The 8,053-nt window shown below is 44.7% G+C and overlaps 1 long non-coding RNA gene across 1 annotated transcript; it reads left to right on the top strand.

Moving 5' to 3' along the window:
• Positions 1–946: 946 nt before the first annotated feature.
• LOC145719654 (uncharacterized) lies at positions 947–7,892 on the top strand. Its single transcript, XR_014142525.1, has 3 exons — positions 947–1,115; positions 2,153–2,253; positions 6,105–7,892. It is a non-coding gene; the product is annotated as an uncharacterized LOC145719654 (long non-coding RNA).
• Positions 7,893–8,053: the final 161 nt, after the last annotated feature.

Genomic DNA, 8,053 nt, shown 5'->3' with positions numbered 1-8,053 from the left:
GATGATCAGTCTTTAAAAGACTCTCTCATGAGTCTGTGCTCGAAGTTAGAATCCGTAGGAAGAGCTTATCAAGAATGTTTGGGTGAAACTAGAAGTTTCGCCTCCCGCAGCATTGCAGGGTTTACTAAAGGGGACTGTTACGGTTCCCTCTCTGAGGGCAAATTATGTCCAAGTCAGGATTCTGTTGCACATAGCGGATCACTGTCTGGTTGGCTTAAGCAGAAAGGCCTTCAGCACCTTGCAGGGTTGTTGGGAACGCTGAAGAAGCAGACTCTAGGTTGAGTTTCCAGGAACAACTCCCAAAGCCACAACACAGAACTGGGCTATCGGCGGGGGGGGAGCCTCAAAATCAGGATGTCAGCTGCCTGGCTGGAAAGCTACCCCCTCGGTTACCAACAGGAAATGCCCTGTGCCCTGCCTCCCTGCCCCTGACTCGGGTCCCGATCCAGGTCTTGTCCTCATCTTTCTGATGGGTAGAATCTAAATCTGAGCTCCTAGGTGCAGGGGAGTCCTGAGATGACATCTTCCCAACCTCTGTGTCTCAAATGGGGGTTGGAATATACCCTCTGAGAAGCCAATCCATTGTATCCACCATGGACAATATAGCTACACGTTTATGATAAATAACATTTGTATTTATTTATTTATTTATTTATTTTTGGGTAATATACAGAGTCGAATTAAGATCCTTTTTGTTTAGAGCTAATGTCAAGTCACTCTGCCTCTAAAAATACTATTACTGGCCATTCCCAAGGAAACGTCTGGGATAAAAATTGAGAGCAAGATCTATATTATTTCCTGGAGAGGCAGACCTGATACAGAAAACAGGATTTGAAACTTGGGATCCTCCTTCCAGATTTGTTTTTCCATCTTGGTTCTGTTTTCATCTGTGTCTCTTCCCCCGCGCCACACCCACCCCCATGGGACCATCCTCCACCTTTTCAACCGGATGTGCTCTTTACCATGCAGACCCGTGAACGAAGAGTCGGAGCCACCCGAGGTCGAGGCTCCCGGCCGGTGGCATGGCGTCTACGTGAACAGAACGTCTCCAACACCTTCAGAATCTGCGACCACCGTTAAGTCCCTCATCAAGTCATTCGACTTGGGACGGCCAGGTATTTATCCTTCCATCTCATGAGCAAAAGTCACATTCAGACTGTGGCCCCACGTATCAAGCCTGTCTCTACTCCCCACTGGCCCCGAATGGATGCAACCACAAGGGCTGTGTCTGGATCATTCCACGCGGAGCCAGTGTGTCCAAGAGACCTGCCCACAGCCAACTGCACAGACTCAGTTGCACAGTGTTCCTCAGTTTCCTAGGAAATGAAGCCTCTGGTTGGCACAGCTCATTCTCATGGAACGCTAAGAGGGAAGTGGTAGTAACCTGAGTTTAATGGACACAGAGGCAGAAAAGGAACGGAAGAGGTGGAGAGAAAGAGGGGAGATTGTGTTACACCAGACTCCTGAGCCAGACTCCTCACTGTCTTCTTCCTGTGCAGTTGGCGGTCTCGTTGGACCCCCGGCCTTCCTCCCCTCCCCTGTTAGACTTTTCTCTGCCTGGTCTTGGGTGTGAACACCTTGGGTGCTGACCTGTCATTCCTGATCTTGAACATTCCCAGCTTTTTCTAGAAACGTCTCTCTGGCTCACCATTCACCTTTCTTCACTGTTATCTACATATATGAGAAAAATGCACGTCTATACACACAAAAACGTAGTAAATAAAAGAGACCGAATACGCATCTGTCCAAAATAGCAATGTATTTCTTCTCTCGAGCACAACAGTTAAGCCTGTCGTATAGAGAGACTGGAGTCAAAGCTGATGCTAGGATGTACCTGGTTATCTTCACTAAAATAGTTCGCAGCTCAGTTAGATTAAGATGAGACCACGAATATTAAAAGATGCGAAGGCCCAGTGACTACATTCAGTCCGTGAAGATGGGAAGTGAGTTAACAATAATGGTTTGTGCAAGAACTTTCCTGTTCCTTCTTGCCATAGATGCCTCCTGACCTGTGTTTTCTTGTCCCCCGTGTGTCCCACCTCTAAGACCAACCCCCATTGAGTCGATACTTTTGTAGTAACAAATCAGGAGCTACTCTTTGCTATTTGGAACTGGAACAACATAGAAATGTTCCCATCTCTTTTCTTGGCAGGTGGAGCCGGACAGAATATTTCTGTCCATAAAGCCCCCAGAAGTCCCCTGAGTGGGATTCCAGTGAGGACCGCTCCCGCCGCTGCTGTCTCCCCAATGCAGGTATTTTGAGGGCCTTGGGTATGTGGGTGGTGGTCCAGGCCATGTGGAACCGTGATGCTCTCTAATGCTCAGGCATCAGAGGGGAAGGGAAAACCACTTGGTCTATTTTTTGAGGCACGTTGAACATCATTTTTAATACGTGTACAATAATAATAAACTTCTGTTAAAAATTATGATTTTGTGGGGTGCCTGGGTGGCTCAGTCGGTTGAGTGTCTGCCTTCGGCTCAGGTCATGATCCCGGGGTCCTGGGATCAAGTCCCACGTTGGTCTCCCTGCTTGGCGGGGAGCCTGCTTCTTCCTCTCCCTCTGCCCCTCCCCCGCTGCTTGTGTTCTCTCTCTCTCAAATAAATAAATAAAATCTTTTAAAAAATTACAATTTTAGGGCACCTGTGTGGCTCAATTGGCTAAGCGACTGCCTTCAGCTCAGGTCATGATCCCGGAGTCCTGGGATCAAGTCCCACATCGGGCTCCCAGCTCAACGGGGAGCCTGCTTCTCCCTCTGACCCTCTTCCCTCTCATGCTGTTTCTCCTCTCGCTCGCTCTCTAATAAATAAATAAAATCTTTAAAAAAAATTAAAAATTAAAAAATTACAATTTTGAGGCTAAATAAAGGTGTGAGAGAGACACCATAAGTCTCATACGATTTGTTAATGACATTTTGTCCCCCATTAGATACATTTAAAGTTTTCAGTTCAGTGAAGATTATAATTTTTACCAGAAGTGGTTATTGAACTAGATATTTTTCTCAAAGAAGTGTTTGGTTTGGTTTGGTTTGGTTTTCTAAAGCACCCCAGGGAGAGAAAATGTTTACGATTTATAAATTCTTAGGGTTCACTGGTTGCAATCTGTCACCTTTGCCATCTTCAGACGGTTCTAGATCAGAGCTTCTTGACCTCTTGGTATTTTTTCTTTTTCTTTTTTTAATTTTATTTTTAAGTAATCTCTGCACCCAACATGCGCACTCAGAACCCCAAGATCAAGAGTCACACGCTCCACGGACTGAGCCAGCCAGTCGCCCCTCTTGGCGTTTTCTAAGACCACGACTTTCAGTGTTATTAGTAACATTCAGCAGCTCCTGATAAACCAAGGGCAGCGTCATTCACAAGTACCCTCTTTTGGTGTCCTTAGTAGCCATGTATGTTGTCTGGGATCTTTTAAATTTTTCTTGTTTTTACTTTTTTGCCCTGGAAGACATTTTGTGCTACTTCATATGTAAAACCAAGTAAAACAATTACTTATTTTATAATGATCATCAAGTTTATTTGATGAAACTGAAACAGATCATGCTTCATTTTGACTTATTTTCATTGAGCTATACACACTAGGTTGCTGACAAAATGTTTAACAACTGGCTCATTGCTGGGGGGGCAGGGGGGTGCAGGGGGAGCCTGGGTTTGTGATGTTGGCCAGTTTCCATGGTGCAAATATTCCCATCATTGTCAGCATCAAGCTAGGCCCCTGATGTCAGTGAACATGGAGCTGAGAAGAGATATGTATCACATGGTATTTCTAGACCACAGGTAGAGTCGGTGTAAATAACCCCAATCATAGTGTGAAGTATAATAAATAGGAAGCATTTTGAGTATTTATTACTTTTGCTTTTAATATAGTTTATTTTAATAGTGACCATGTTGAAAACTAGCTTGCAAATTCCTGAAGATTTAACAACTGGCCTTTACGAGCAGGTACACACCACCGGCTATAATTCATGGATAAAGTAAAGCACACGCCCCTTATATGTATACAGCTTGAATGTTTCCGTATACACACACCCGTGTAGCCAACAGCAAGATAAAGCATTCATCAGCTCAGGAGGCCCCCTCATGCCACCACCCAGTGGGTAATCCCTTGAAGTAGCCATCATTCTGACCTCTGTTAGCATTAGATTAATGTTACACTGACCTGATCAACGTAAAAGAGAGTGAGTTAGGGGCGCCTGGGTGGCTCAGTCGGTTAAGCGTCTGCCTTCGGCTCAGGTCATGATCCCAGGGTCTTGGGATCGAGCCCCATGTCCTCCTTGCTCATGCTCTCTTCTCACTATCTCTGTCTCTCTCTCAAATAAATAAATAAAATCTTAAAAAAAAAAGAGAGAGAGAATGAGTTAAAAAATCTCCCATGCTCCCTAGCCCCAAAATAACCACTGTTTACAGCTTGTTGTATATCCTTCTAGATATTTTTCTTCAGTATAAAAATGTGTGTGTGTGTGTGTAGGGAGGAAGAGAAAGTTTTATAAATTGGATTATACTGCACATTGTTCAGACACTGACTCATTTCACTTTGTCATTGGAATGTAATCCCTGAGGGCAGGGATTTTTTTTTTTTAAGACTGAGAGGGAGTGGGTACATGTGTGTGCACGTGAGCAGGGGGTAGGGGGGTAGAGGGAGAGGGAGAGAGAGAATCTTAAGCAGGCTCCACACCCAGCACAGAGAGGGCAGGGATTTTTATCTATTTTTGCTTGCTGTTGTGTCTCTTGTCTGGAACAGTGGCTGGCACACAGTTCTATCACAGTAGAAGCTCGGTAAATGTTGAAGGAATGAGGGAATATATCAGAGACATCTTGAGATGTCAGTGTTTGGAGAATAACGCATTCTTCTTAAAGGCTGTGGAATGTGTGGTGATCTGTTTAACCACCCGCCTACTGATGGGCATGTAGGTTGTTTTGGATTGCAAAAACAATACAGTGAAATCCCTTCTATGGATTTTCACCCACTTTTAAGGGGCTCTTCCCGCAGGAGAGCATATGAGCATTAGCTTGCAAATACCGGAAATCACTCTAGCTCGTCCCCGCAGAAAGGAATTGAATACAGGGAGAACTCGTCTCCACTGCGCTTCCAGGAAAGGTTCCCAGAGCATCTCAAAGTTGGCCCATGAAAGGGACTTCTGTTTCTGCCAAGTCTTTCTCTAAGGGCTTGCCTAGAACTACGGCTTCTGTCAAAATTTAGCATCCGCTTTGGGCTCCCGCCGCCGCAGACGCGGTCCCTCCCAGCATAACAGATACTGTCCTCCCGGGTTTGTTCACATCGTAGCCCGTGTGACCGGATTTCCTTCTTTTTAAGGCTGAATAATATTCCATTGCGTGTACAGACCGCATCTTGCTTATCTGATTCATTGGTCCATGGACATGTAGGTTATGCCCACTTCTTGGCTCTTGTGCCTAATGCTGCTCGCAAAAATCTCTTCTAGATTCTGTTTCAGTTGTTTGGGGTATATACCCAGAAGTGGGACTGCTGGATCGTACAGGAGCTCTGTTTTTAATTTTTTGAGGAACCTGCCTACTATTTTCCATAGTGGATGCAACATTTTCTAGTCCCGCCAACAGTGCACAAAAATGCCAATTTTTCCACATTTTTGCCAACACTTGTTTTCCCTCTCTCTCTCTCTCTCTCTCCTTTTTTTAGATAATGACCCTCCTAACAGGTGCGAGGTGGTATCTCATTGTAGTTTTTAATTTGCATTTCCCCAATGATGAGTGAAGTTGAGCATCTTTCCATATATACCTCTTGGCCATTAAAAATCAGTATTTTTACACACCCCCCTGGGATATATGTAGAATTTTCCAGGAAGGTACTCACAAAGCTGACTACTAATGATTACCCCCAAAGAGAAGAACCAGGTCATGGGAGTCAGAGGGAGACTCTTCTCACTATATGTCCTTTCTGTGCCTTTTTGAGCATTGCGTCAACTGCATTTGTTACCTATTCAAATAAATAAGTGGTTTTAAAAGCTTCCCCTGGTGATTCTGATGAGCTCGAGAGCTGTTGCATGGACGCGCACACACACACACACCTTGTTTACGCTGTTGCTGGTGTTACAAGCTCACTAATGCTCGTGTGCCCTTTGGTTTTTTAGAGACATTCAACCTACAGCAGCGTTCGGCCGGCCAGCAAAGGTGGGACTCAGCGTTTGGATCTTCCAGACCTTCCCCTCTCAGGTAATACCTTAAACAGCAAATGCTTCGGGGATGCCTGGGTGGCTCAGTCGGTTAAGCATCTGCCTTTGGCTCAGGTCATGATCTCAGGGTCCTGGGACTGAGTCCTGCGTCCGGCCCCTTGCTCAGCAGGGAGTCTGCTTCCCCCTCTGCCTCTCGCTTCCCCTGCTTGTACTTACTCTCTCTCTCTCTCTGACAAAGAAATAAATACAGTCCTTAAAAAAAAAACAAAAACTAAAAAGCAGCAAATACTTTTGACTTATTATTTTGTGAGGTCAACTTTTCTTCTTTACCGAAAACCGAGCTTAGAAAAATAGTTGATGGCATTTATTTCAAACAATTTAAGACTCTGTGTGTTTGTGTTCTGGACGTTAGATCCTACTTCTTGCCACTGTACTTCTCAGTGTGCATGTGTTCGGGAGAAATGTCTAGCTTTGGGGAAGTTTTTTGTTTGTTTTTTATGGAATCTCAAGAGAATATCTTACCATCTTTAAAAGTAACTATTTTTAGAAAAAAAATCTTATCTGATTCTGAAGGTCCCTTGCTTCCACAATTCCTAAAATATGCCTCTTCGGTGATATCTTTGCCCTTGAGTGTAGCCCTCCTCCTGTTGTTACTCCGGGTATTTTTAAAATCCAGATCCTGACGATGACGTGGTGGTTAGAATCCACAGTCCTCTGTGTCACTTTGTCACTCCTGCGCCTTGCGCTCTGGTGACCGGTGTGAAGCCGCAGTTACAGAGGGGGGCACACAGGGGTGGGCTTTCATCTTGGCCCCATTATTCCACCTCTCTGGGCTGTGGTTTCATCATCTCTGAAATAGAAATAGTGCTGTCTCCCTCAGAGGATCGCTCCAGGGGCTGAACAAACACAGCCGGGTGTGGGGTGAGCAGAAGGGTTGACCTTCACCTTAGCTTCTCCCTTTCCCGTCAGTTCACCTGTCAGAACAGAGAGACATGAGTGGAATGGTAAGCTTGTCCCGAAAATATGCCTCAGAAATGTATGTATATGACCCTGTGGCCCTTGTTATAAGGCAACACAAAAGATGAACAGTAAACGAATTGTTTACTGGTGCCTATTGGAAGAAAGCCAGAAATCCAGGTTGCATCGATAGAAATCCCTTGTTTTTAAGTGTCAGACCAAATTTCTGTAACACAGCCACGGAATCAAAAGGAATTCCCACTGTTCTTCTTTTAGATCATGGTCAGACGTAGTCAGGTTTATTCTTAAAATAGTTGTTTCTATGAGATAAAAGTTTCACTTTTTGACTGGAAAGTCTTTTACCTCACCACCTTATTTTTTTCCACTTCTGAATTTCGTTTTCTTTTTCATGGCATAAAAAGATTTTAGACTTAAACACTGATATTGAGAATTTGAAGACTACCTCAGCCCATCCCTTGCATTTTACACGTGAGAGATTCAAGCCCTACAGAGATTAAGTGATTTATAACGCCCCTCCCCGCCCCCTGATTTTGAATGGCTCTGGGACCAGGATAGGATTTCTTCTGATTCTTTCTACCATGCTGCCTTTTGGTAATGAGGCGGGGGGATTGCTCTGATCAGCAGCCTCATAAAGAAGTGATAAAGGTTTCTTATAGGACTTGGAGTCATCATAATGACTCCAAGAAGAAAATGGTGTCTAAGGGCAGGAGAATAAGAAAAAACCAGAAGGGGTGAGTAAGTCCAGCAGAGCAGGTCATGGTATTTCTGTGCAAACCGAGCGCCCCCTTCCTAGAAATGGAAGGGAGGTCAACACAGAGTATTGGAAACCCACCTGATTTGCGTTCTCTACACTTGCTGTGTAGTGGAAAATTGGGGATAACTTGGTTATGTGCACAGTGATGTGTACCTAGGCAAGCCTTTTTTTTTTT

This window comes from Leptonychotes weddellii, unplaced genomic scaffold, assembly GCF_054177405.1.
Source record: "Leptonychotes weddellii isolate Sample4059 unplaced genomic scaffold, ASM5417740v2 HiC_scaffold_6104, whole genome shotgun sequence".
Lineage (NCBI taxonomy): Eukaryota > Metazoa > Chordata > Mammalia > Carnivora > Phocidae > Leptonychotes > Leptonychotes weddellii.
This window is presented reverse-complemented; position numbering and strand designations above follow the sequence as displayed.